Source organism: Apium graveolens, chromosome 5 (genome assembly GCF_009905375.1).
Source record: "Apium graveolens cultivar Ventura chromosome 5, ASM990537v1, whole genome shotgun sequence".
In the NCBI taxonomy this organism is placed as follows: domain Eukaryota; kingdom Viridiplantae; phylum Streptophyta; class Magnoliopsida; order Apiales; family Apiaceae; genus Apium; species Apium graveolens.
The window spans coordinates 268946994-268959779 of record NC_133651.1 but is presented as its reverse complement, the minus strand read 5'-3'; the positions used below and the strand labels follow the sequence as shown (position 1 = coordinate 268959779).

The 12786-nt window shown below is 39.1% G+C and overlaps 1 non-coding gene across 1 annotated transcript; it reads left to right on the top strand.

The window, feature by feature from the left end:
- Nucleotides 1-12407: 12407 nt before the first annotated feature.
- On the top strand, nucleotides 12408-12514 carry LOC141663184 (small nucleolar RNA R71). The gene has a single exon (XR_012551266.1). It is a non-coding gene; the product is annotated as a small nucleolar RNA R71 (small nucleolar RNA).
- The last annotated feature ends 272 nt before the right edge of the window (nucleotides 12515-12786 follow it).

The following is a 12786-nucleotide window of genomic DNA, read 5'->3' as shown; positions in this document are numbered from 1 at the left end:
TCAAATTTGACATTGAATCCTCTATCTGTGAACTGACTAACATTTAGGAGGTTTACTTCCAAATCAGCAACCAATGCTACATCTTCAATGACAACATTTCCAGAAATTAATTTGCCATATCCCATAGTGAAACCATTGTTGTTGTCTCTAAAAGTCACTAATGGGCCATCCATCTCCTTAAACTGTGATAGCAGGGCCATTTCACCTGTCATATGTCTTGAGCATCCACTGTCTATGATCCATATGACTTTCTTCATTTTGCCCTGCACATAATTAGGATCAAGTGTTTTTAGCTACCCAAGCAGTGTTGGGTACTTTCTTCTTGTTAACAGAATGTGCAATATTAGAATGAGTTGATTTAGAAAGAATGGTGTTCATTGCTTGATTTGCATGTTCCTTTTTGGCTGCAGACCCAATATTGATTTTCTTGAGGTCTACTCTCAGCTTATGGCTACTTGTCATTAATTTCATGTTGCAAAGAATGCAATTAAACTTATCACAGAAGGAATATGGATCTTTAGTCTTTGCTTCACCGTAATTGCATGCTCCTAATCTTGGTTCACTAATAGCCTTTTTACAAAGGTGAGTTAGATGATTTGTGGAGCCACATTTCTGACATTATTTTCTAGGAGCATCAGCAACAAATGCAAAGTTGTTGCTTTTTTTATCCCAATCTTTCCATTTCTATTTTTCTTCTTCTTTCTTACATCTTCAGTTTTAACTTCCTTGATTGGCTTCTTGGGAGTTTGATCAACCATGGGTTTCTTCTCAGCTTTAGAAGTTAAAGTTGTTTCTGTACATTTTTTTCATTATCCTCATCAGCAATTTCTTTTTTTATGATCAACTCTTCATCACTAAAATTTACTTCACATGCTTTGAACATAGGTGAACCAATCTTTCTCAGCACAGATGGGACATCTTCACTTGCAGTTGCTTTTCCCTTATCACCTTCAACCTTCCTGTTGTTGTTCAATGCATCATAATCCAAGCCAATAGCTATGTTAGCACATGGCTTGTTCTTCTCATGTACTGACCAACTAACTGAGATGCATTTATGAATGATTTCAGTTTCACTTCATTCTTCTCTAGCTTCTCCCTCAACATAGCTTTTATCTTAGTAGCACACTTCAGCTTGTTCTTTAGATATTCATTTTCTTGCTTGATTGTCTCAAGCTCCACAAGTAGTAGATCAAACTTGTGTTTCTCACTCTCAAGCTTCTCGTTAGCTTTTGACAACCTACTGACCTACTCAGTAGCTACTACCATACAAGTATAGATGTGGAACATTTTTATGCTCATGTTTTCAAAAGTTTCCTCATATTGACTTTCATTTAAATCAATGGTGATAAGAGTTGGTACCTTTATTTTTGATGAGGATGACTCTCCTTGCTCCAAGGCCATGAGTGCATAGTTTCCTACTTCCTCATCTTCATCATTTTCACAATCATCCCAATTCTTTCCTTCTACAATATAAGCCTTAACATGTTGCTTTCTTAGAAGAGCCTCATACTTTGCCTCCAATTCAAGATAAGCCTTGTCCTTTTTTACTTTCTTTGGCTTCCTGCATTCTAATGCAAAATGGCCCAATTTATCACAATTGAAGCACCTGATCTTTGACCTGTCAACATATCCTGTTTTGTAACCATTTTTGCTTCCATAATTATACTGTGTTTTTCCTTTCCAGTTGTTGTCCTTGTTGGATGTTTGTCCCTTATTTTTAAAGAAATTTGGCTTCTTTACTCTAATGTTAGAGAATTTTCTTGCTAAGTAAGCCATGGACTGATCTAACTCATCCAGTTCATCTAAGGTATAAAATTCATCCTCTTCAAGTTCAAGAATAACTTGCTTCTGTGGTTCCTTGTTCTTTTGCTCATTGCATGAGATAACTGGAGTCTGGATTTCCTGTTCATCATCAGATGACTGGCTGTCATTAACCACTAGAGCACTTGATCCATCAATAATGTGCCCTTGACCAGCTCTTAAAGACTTTCTTTGAATCATTTCCAGTTCATAGGTTTTTAAGATACCATATAAAACCTCCAATGTCATCCCGCTCAAGTCTCTCCCTTCTCTTATAGCTGAGAACTTCTGTTCTAAATGGTCAGGAAGGGTGAGCAAAAACTTTAAGTTAACCTCCTCAGATTCATAGTATTTATCATGAAGCTGCAAGTCATTAATCATCTTACTGAATCTTTCAAAAATATCAATTATACTTTCTTTAGGTTTAGCCATGAAACCCTCATACTGAGATACCAAAATTCTCCTTTGGTTTGACCTAACTTCCTTTGTTCCCTCACACAGAATTTCTATCTTCTCCCAAATCTGTTTGGCTGTGTCATAGTTGATAATGTTATTATACATTACTTGTCAAGTGACTTGTCGATATCTCATAGATCTCTTTATACATTTTGACTTATAGATATCTCTGAGATCTCTAATGATAATTTGACTTGTCGATATCTCCAATCTTTATGTCTTCATTTGGCTTGTCGATATCTCTGAGACTTCTCTATAAGCTATTTTGGACTTCTCGATGAGTCATTCTGGAGTTCTCGAATGACTTTTTTAAATGACTTGATCTGTGACTTGTACATATCTCTAACTTACAACATTTTTCCTAAAACAGATTTATTCAACTCCAAACTTCTTCACAATTTCTCTGAGACATGTTCTTCTTGATCTTCTTCCAGAGTATATTCTTAGGCTTGAGACTGTTTACAGAAAAAAATACTCTAGTCTAATCTTTGACATTTTTACAGACTAAAGTAATACAGTATAAAATACAAATGAAGATTATCATACAACTAATTCTTAGGGTTGTCAATTTGACTTAGTCTTGTTATAGTACATGAATTTCTTGCACAACAGAATCCTATCCCACTTCCTTGTGTGATGTGTTAACTTGAGTTTTCTGCATTTTCTTCACCATTGGCATAACTTGCAGAAGTTTCTACTCTTTCTCCCCCTGAATTTGTGCTATCAAATTCAGGTGTTTAAGATGAGCTTTCATTATCATGATTTACTTGTTCGGTTGACTCTTCTTCCATTATGTTGCTTGTGTTGACTTCAGCTTCATCTTCAGATGCATAATCAATATTGAGATTTTCAAATTTAAGGGATTCAGCTTCATTTTCATCAAGGCATTTCAAGTCTGGACACTTGTCATCATCAAAAGTCACATATGTACTTTCCATAATTTTCTTTTATTCAAGCACATAGACTTTTGTTAGGACAAAAACAAGCGTTAATATTCACGCAAGTATACACATTCGCAAGTAATATAGAATTATTTCTAGTTCATTCCCATAGAGACTGGTTTAGGTTAATTTAAGAATGTGTACTTATGCAACTATGATATGGTTTAATTCAATGCTAAGATGAATAACAAGTTGGTTTGTTTATAACTAATATATTAACTAACATGCAAATAACTAAGAGAATTGAATTGTATTACTTATATGAGACAAACATGGGATTCTAACTTCATTACTACTTCATTCAAAGTCATTGTTCTTAACCTTAGCATGCAATGATGATGACAACTAATCAGATAACACGGAACTAGTAAACGCCAACTTTCGTTGTACGAGTACCCTACTACCAGACATCTATAAAAAAGATAGAAGCTGAATAGACACCAAATATGTTGAGACCCTATATATCTATAGAATTTGACAAAATAAAGGTTTAATGCGCAAGTTACCTATCGTGATTACATAGGGTAAGTAAGATGGTTAAAATTACCTACGAATCATGTATAACAAATACATGAACCTATGATAGCATAGCAAATTATAAACCTCTAAATTCACTTTCGCTTCAATAGAGATTACCACGCTATCTTATAAGTTCGCGACGCTCATAAGATGAATAAGTACAACCAATACTAGGATATCATACAATCACCACACACTAAGGTATCGAAACAATTTAACTATTGAAATCCATAAGTAAATCCGATAGAACCCCACGATAACGATTAGTTCATAACCGAACTCTTCATCACCGCAGGTTCCGATGAAAGCATGGTATAATAAACTAAGTCCTTATAAACTGAATAAATAATCAAAGTACATAATCAAGAGTAATAGGTTTAACAAACAAGAAAACTAGTATCCAAGATTACAACTTAAACAAAGAATCAAAAAAATAAACTAGATCCTCTCCGCCTTCATTGTATTTGTGCTCCTAGGTCTTCTCGCCATCTTCTCCTTAGTCTCCGTTATGAAAAACGTCTTTAGGGAGTCTTTATAGAGCAGCCCAAATCGTCCAAGAGTCCAGCAAATTGATCTTCTATTCAAATCAGGATTCCTAGATTACGACCCGGCGCGGCCGCGCGCTATACCAGCGGGGGCGCGCTGTACTTCTGCCAACCGGAGCGGTCGCGCCTTAACAGAGCGCGGGCACGTTAAGCCACTGACAAAAATTTTTGACTTTTATTTTACTTGCTGGTTTTTTATGGCGATCAACGAGCAAATATCCGGGACACCTTCCGAACACCTATTTAGCACCAAAACAATGCTAAATCTCATCCTTCCTTCATCTATGCCTGAAATACAAAACACTACAAAAATACATCAAATACACAAATAACTCGAGTACAAAACACCAATTCAAGCCTTTATAAGCATTCTAAGTGGATATAAATGCCACTTAACACACCCCCAAACTTGAACCGATGCTTGTCCTCAAGCATAAACAGACTCAAAAATAATAAATAAAAATGCATGAATGCAACTACATGAATGCAACGATCCCCTCAAAATAACTCAACCAACCAATGAGCAATATCTCAACAAATGCAATTATTTGTACATAATTCAATCAAATCCCACAAATCAACTTACAAGCTAGAAACATGTGTGTGTGCAATTTCTTAACAGATGTACTATCGCAACTAGATTAATAACCATGACTCACTACTAATCAAGACAATCACAAGGTTATGAATAGAATAAATGCTAAACTCAAAATGACTGACAACACTTCAATTTTATTGGAGTTATACAAGGATTCATGCTTTTATTCATAACACATAAACAACACATATATGCTTATTTTGATCGTGCAATGAGTGACGTCCACAAAAGACTTACGCAATAATATCCATGTAGCGAGCGTTAGGTTAGTGGATCCCAGACTATAAAAGCCTTAGGTCACTAGGCATAAAGTCCCCTAAGAACTTAATAACTAGAGTATTAAAGAGCCCACTCATGATCAATTATACATAACACATATTTTTTCTTTTCTTTTTTGCCTTTTCTCTTTTTCTTCTTTCCATTTTTTTACAAATTTTTGAACGAGTGTGTTTCACTCCATCTCGCTCAACCCTAGACTACTCATATAAATATGAGCCGGCTACTAGCCATTTGACACCTAGCCACAATTAGCAATGAAATCAAATGTTTTTCTCCAATTTTTAAAAATCCATGTTATTACATCATTAAGAGAATATCCTAAATTCTAAACATAAACAAGTGATTAAACCTCAACTAACAAAAAATCATGATCATGATCTAGCACTCAAGCAACCTATAAGACTTAGTGAAATTTTCTTGTTTCTAGCATGCAAATCAACTCGTTAGGACTTAACATTCCTCTATACGACATCACTACACTCGCATCAATATCATAAATTAATCGGAAAAGCAAACTTAAGGGATCATGATAACATGCAAATGCAACTATATGCAACTTAGTAACATGAAAAAAATGAAAACAAATAACTACATGACAAATATGCAAACTATATGAACTAAACTAACATAAATATGCAAACTATATGGACTCATACAAACATATATTCCTTAACTACCCCCCAAACTTAAAATTTTCACTGTCCTCAGTGAAGGTAATAGTAAGGAATCAAGCATACCTACTCGGAATCATGATGGTCATCACCCTCCACGGGTGGCATGTCAAGAGGTGGGTACACAGCATCCTCACCAAAGACTGGCCACTAGATGTCAACTCCTGTGGCTCTGAAAGCTTTACTCAACACCTGGGTAAGGTCTTGTGCAAACCTACTATGGATGTCATGCATCGCATCCATCGGCCTCATCAAGCGCCTATACTACGCTAAACCCAAACCAGCACTATCCTCTGCTTCCTCCTGCTATTGTTGCTGTGAAGAACCTGCCTTACCCAACTGATGTCTCCATGCCACTCTGCTCGCCTGAGTCGTACCAACAGTATATCCCTGAGGTGCTGGCTGTCCACCCGGCAAGTGATCATAAGTGTAGCCAAGCCCCTTCTCATCTTCATTCCCACCAAACCACTCTTGCATGCTCAAGATCGTGGAGTTGTCAATAGGGGCACTAGGTAACTGCAGCTGCTTGTGTGCGGCCCAATGAACTCCAACCGCCACACACAGCTTCGTCAATATCGAAGCATATGGAATAGAACACGTAGTGCTCCCTCGCAGAAACCTCAGAATACCCCAATAAATAATGGATCCAAGATCCACACAATCGCCCTGCAGTATCCCCCACAATAACTTGGCATGATCCATAATAACATCGTGCACATGTGAAGAAGGCATAATGTTCGCATAAATAAAAGAATTCCATTCACGAGCAAACATGTTCATGCAAGAGGCAGGGAAAGTGGCATACTTCGTTGAACCCTTCTTTAATTTCCAATGAGTGCTTGGGAAACACAACGTAGCAATAATCAGGTCCAAGTCAAATTCCTCCCCGGTCTTTGTCATCCAATCATCTTGCCCCGGCTGTCTCTCGGGTTGGTTAATCATCCGACGAATATCCTCCACAGTATAGTCCACAGTCAAACCACGAACTACCGAGTACCCATTCTTATCCACCTTCGCGTTCACATAGAACTCGCGAACAATACTTATGGGCACATCAGTGGGTGCCTCATAAAAAAAACCCAACCCATCTCCAGAATCATCTCTAAAAGCTTACCATCCCTTTCCGATGGTAGAAAACCCCTTTCTTTCGTTATGGGCTTGGATAGCAGCCTCGTATACTCCACTTCAGGCTCCGGAGTAGTAAACCTAGGCTTCACACCCCCAACACTCGATGAATCAATGGTGCTACTGCTAACTTGAGTTCTTTGTCTCTTGGGTGCCATTGGATTTGAATAAGTTGAGAAAAGAGATGTGTGTAAGAGAGATTTAGGGTTATGAGAATTTGTGAAGTGATGGAGATGATTGTGTATAAGTGTGTTTATATATAGGGAATTAGGGATTAGTTTTGGAAAAAAGTGGGAAAAGATTATGGGAATAATGGGAGTAATGGGGTGATTAGAATTGAATTGGAAAAGGAATTATGGGAAGTGGAGGAGGGAAATTCGGCTGGAGTAATGTTTTTATTTTTAATTTTTCGATTTTCTGTTCTGTTGCTTTTTTTTACTCCAGGGGGTCAGCACGGCCGCCCCGCGAGACAGCGTGGGCGCGCCGTGCTTTTATTGATACAGCGGGGCCGCCCCGCTTCCCAGCGCGGGCGCGCCGTGCTTCTATACTTTCAGCGCGGCCGCCCCACCAGGCAGCGCGGGCACGCCATGCTTATGGAAAAACACCCTGATTTTTTTTCTTTTTCTGATTTATTTTTTTGTATTTTCTTCTTGTTTTATTCTTCCTTCTATCTACTAATGTACAACAAGCTTGGGTTGCCTCCCAAAAAGCGCTTGGTTTACATCGCTAGCTTTACGTAGAATCCTGAGATCAAGTGGACAATAAAACGGCACTAACCACCTCGCGGTTTGCCGTATCTCCGTACTAATGCTTCAATCATTGTCCATTCACCTTGAATGCTTGGCCTGGATCATTCTCAAAAATCTCCACCGCTCCATGTGGAAACATAGTTTTGACAACAAACGGCCCTGACCATCTTGACTTCAACTTTCCAGGAAAAAGACGGAGATGAGAGTTGAACAAAAGAACTTGCTGCCCCAGCACAAATGACTTGAGCACTAGACCCCAATCGTGCCACCTCTTAACTTTCTCCTTATACATTTTGTTGTTCTCATACGCTTGAAGTTGAAACTCGTCGAGTTTATTCAATTGAAGCATCCTTTTCTTATCAGCTGCATCCATATCAAGGTTCAATTTCTTTAAAGCCCAATACGCCTTGTGCTCTAGCTCCACGGGAAAATGACATCCCTTACCATAAACCAATTGAAATAGTGACATGCCTAGTGGAGTCTTGAGTGTTGTTCGATACGCCCAAACAGCTTCATCCAGCTTCAAAGACCAATCCTTCCTCGATGGACACACAACTTTCTCTAGAATTCACTTGATCTCTCTATTAGATACTTCAGCTTGACCATTAATCAGAGGATGGTAGGCTGTAGCAATGCGATAATTTGCATTATATATTTGCATCATAGTAGTGAACTTGCGATTGCAGAAATGCGATCCCTCGTCACTAATTATGACTCTTAGAGTCCCAAATCTTGTGAATATCTGCTTATGAAGAAAATTAAGCACTACATCCGCATCATTCGTTGGAAAAGCCTTGACTTCCACCCATTTCGAGACATAATCAACTGCTTATAAGATATACTGATTATTACAAGACAAGACAAATGGCCCCATGAAGTCAATTCCCCACACATCAAAGATCTCAACCTCGAGAAGCATATTAAGAGGCATCTCATCCCCCTTGGATATATTACCAACACGCTGGCAGTGATCACACTTCAAAACGAACCGATGTGCATCCTTAAACAATGTAGGACAGAAGAATCATGCTTGAAAGATACGAGCTGATGTCTTTTCTCCACCATAATAGTTTCCATAAACAGTCGAATGACAATCTCGCAAGATACCCTCCATTTTGCTGAACGGAATACATCTCCTGATGATTTGGTCAGCTCCTTGCCGAAACAAGAACGGCTCATCCACATGTACCACTTCACCTCATAAAGAAACTTCTTCCTTTTAGTAGAAGACAAGTCTAGAGGTATAATGTTGCTCACAAGGTAGTTCACAAAGTCTACAAACCACGGTTCTTCTTCTTGCACCCCAAATAATTATTCATCGGGAAAAGACTCATTTATCAATGTCTTATCCTGTGAAGTTATACTTGGATCTTCTATACGAGAGAGATGATCAACAACTTGATTCTCAGTACCTTTTATATCCCTGATATCCAATTCAAACTCCTGAAGTAAAAGAACCCATCGAATCAGTCTAGGCTTTGAGTCCTTCTTCGAGACGAGATAGCGAATCACAGCATGATCAGTGAAAACTGTCACTTCATCCCAAGCAAATAAGAACGGAACTTCTTAAAACAGTAGACAATAGCCAATAGCTCCTTCTCAGTAGTAGTATAGTTCAGTTGAGCACCATTGAGGGTCTTACTAGCATAGTAGACCATATAAAATATATTATTCTTCCTTTGCCCAAGAACTGTTCCAACTGCATAGTCATTTGCATCACACATCATTTCAAACGGCTCATTCCAATCAGGTGCAGTTATGACAGGTGTCGTGATCTAGCTCTTCTTTAAGATCTCAAAAGCAGTTAGACACTCATCATCAAACTTGAAAGGGACATTTTTCTCCAGAAGATTGCACAACAGTTTAGAGAGTTTAGAAAAGTCCTTGATGAAATGCCGATAGAAACCCGCATGACCAAGAAAGCTGCGGATCCCCTTAATATAAATTGGTGGAGGAAGGCTTTCAATGACCCCCACATTGGCTTTGTCCACCCCAAGACCTTTACTAGAGACCTTGTGCCCAAGAATTATGCCATGTTGCACCATAAAGTGACATTTCTCCCAATTGAGAACCAGATTGGTCTCAACACACCTTTTAAGAACTGCGCCGAGATTTTTCAAGTACTCGTCAAAAGAATCACTAAACACAGAGAAATCGTCCATGAACACCTCCACGTTCTGACCAATCATGTCAGAGAAAATGGCCATCATGCATCTCTAAAATATGGCAGGTGCATCACACAACCCAAAAGAAACTCTTCTGATGGCAAACGTACCAAACGGACATGTGAAGGTAGACGTTTCCTGATCTTCTAGAGCAATGCAAATTTGATTATAGCCCGAATAGCCATCCAGAAGACAGTAGTATTCATACCCATCCAACCTGTCAAGCATCTGATCAATAAAGGGAAGAGGGAAATCTTCCTTCCTTGTGGCCTTGTTTAGCTTCCTGTAATCCATGCAAACTCTCCACCCCGTGATTGTTCGAGTAGGAATGATCTCATTATTTTCATTAGCAACCACTGTGATGCCTCTTTTCTTCAGAACACACTGAACTGGGCTCACCCAAGAACTATCAGAAATAGGATAGATGATCCCTGCATCTAGCCACTTGAGAATTTCCTTCTTCACGACCTCATTCATGATCGGATTTAGCCTTCTTTGTTGCTCAATAGTCGGATTATTTCCTTCCTCTAGCAGAATTTTGTGCATACAATAAGAAGGGCTGATTCCCTTGATATCTGCTATAGTCCTTCCAATTTCCGATTTGAAATCTCTTAGAATTCTCAAGAGCTTTTCCTCATCACTACCTGAAAGGTCAGATGTAATAATAACTGGCAAAGTAGATGCATCTCCTAAAAAAGCATACCTTAAGTGTTCAGGAAATGGTTTAAGCTCGAGTGTAGGAGCTTCCTCAATAGATGGCTTGAAGCGTTTTGGAGACTTTTTCAGGTCCTCCAATCCAAGAGATTCAAAAGGCATATCCAGCCTTCGCTTCCAAGGAGAAGCATTCAAATACTGCAACTATTCATCATCTTCGTCATCTTCACTATCTGAATCCCCCAACAAGGCCTTCTCTAAGGCATCAGACCTTAGCATTTAATCAAGTTCTGAAGTAACCACAGAATCAACCAATTCCAATTTTAAGCACTCCTCATTATCAGTAGGTAATTTCATGCCATTAAACACATTAAAAGTCACATCCTGGTCTAGTACTCACATAGTGAGCTCACCCTTCTGCATATCAATCAAGGTTCGGCTAGTAACCAAGAATGGTCTTCCCAAGATTATGGGAATCTTTTTATCCTCCTCGAAATCAAGAATTATAAAGTCAGCAGGAAAGATGAGTTAGTCCACCTTGACCAAAACATCTTCCACAATGCCTCGTGGATATATAATAGAACGATCGGCCAACTGTAAGGATATATAAGTAGGCTTTGGATCAGGTAAATCCAACTTCTTGAAGACAAACAAAGGCATCAGATTGATGCTAGCTCCCAAATCACATAAACACTTGTCGAATGACAAGTTTCCGATAGTGCAAGGAATAGTGAAGCTTCCAAGATCTTTAAGCTTTGGAGGCAACTTATGTTACAACACATCACTGCATTCCTACGTAAGAGCAACAGTCTCTAAGTCATCAAGCTTCACCTTCTGAGAGAGAATACCTTTCATAAACTTCGCATAACTAGGCATTTGTTCAAGAGCTTCAGCGAAAGGTATGTTGATATAAAGTTTCTTGAACACCTCCATAAACTTAGCAAACTACTTATCCATCTTTTACTTCTGCATCCTCTTAGGAAAAGGAGGTGGAGGATAGACATGTTTCTCCCCTGTATTACCCTTAAGAGGAGTGTGTTCCACAGTTTTCTTCCTTGGTTCCACTTTTACTTCCTTCTGCACTTCTTCTTCAGCCACAACTTCAGATTCTGGAACTTGAGATTTTTCGGGGTTCGCAACCTTCCCTGACCTCAATGTAATTGCCTTGACCTGCTCCTTAACTTTTTTTTTGCCTGGAACTTCTGTGTCACTAGAGAGTGTACCAGGTTGTCGATTCAGCAAGGCATTGGCAATCTGTCCGATTTGATTTTCTAAGGTCTTAATAGAAACCGCTTGGCTCTTGCACATGAGCCTCAACTCTTCCAATTCAGATTTTTCATTAGATTGTGGTAGCTGCTGAAGTTGGAGTTGTTATCTTGGTGCATATTGCGGTTGTTGAAAACCAGGAGGGTTGTATTGCTTAGTTGCATACGGCTGATAAGGCTGTTGCACCGTATTCTGAGTATTGCTCCAGCTGAAGGTAGGATGATTGCGGTTATTGGGATAATAGGTGGCTGGAACTGGTTGGTGCGACCTCTGAAAGTTGCTCACGAACTGAGCTGATTCACTAGAAATAGCACACTGCTCCATCTCATGTGCACCAGCACACAGTTCACAAACACTAGTGATTTGATTAACTCCATAATTAGCCAAAAATCCACCTTCATTGTCAAATCCTGAAGCTGAGCAGCTATAGCAGTAGTTGTATCCACTTCCAGAATTCCTGCTACCTTGCCTTGAGGCATTCTCTGAGTTGGGTTCTGGTATTCATTAGCATCCATCATTTCAATCAATTCATAAGCTTCATCGTAACTTTTAGCCCATAAAGCTCCTCCTGATGCTGCGTCAAGCATGGGTCTAGAAGTTACACCCAAACCATTATAAAAGCAGTTAATCTAGTCAGGCATCCCATGGTGAGGACACTTCCTAAGCATCTCCTTGTAATGATCCCAAGCCTCACACAATGATTCTCCCGATTGCTGCGCAAATCGAGTAAGTGTGTTTCTGATTGCAGCAGTTTTCGCTATAGGGAAGAATTTAGTTAAAAACTTTTGAGCGAGATCCTCCCATTTGGTGATTGAACCTGATGGTAGAAAATGCAACCAACACTTAGCCTTATCCCTCAGAGAGAATGGGAAAAGCATCAGCTTTATAGCATCTTCAGTAACTCCATTGAACTTGAAAGTGTCGCAGATCTCGATGAAATATCTGATGTGCATGTTTGGATCTTCTATAGGAGAACCCCCAAACTGAACTAAACTTTGTATCATCTGAATCGTGCTCG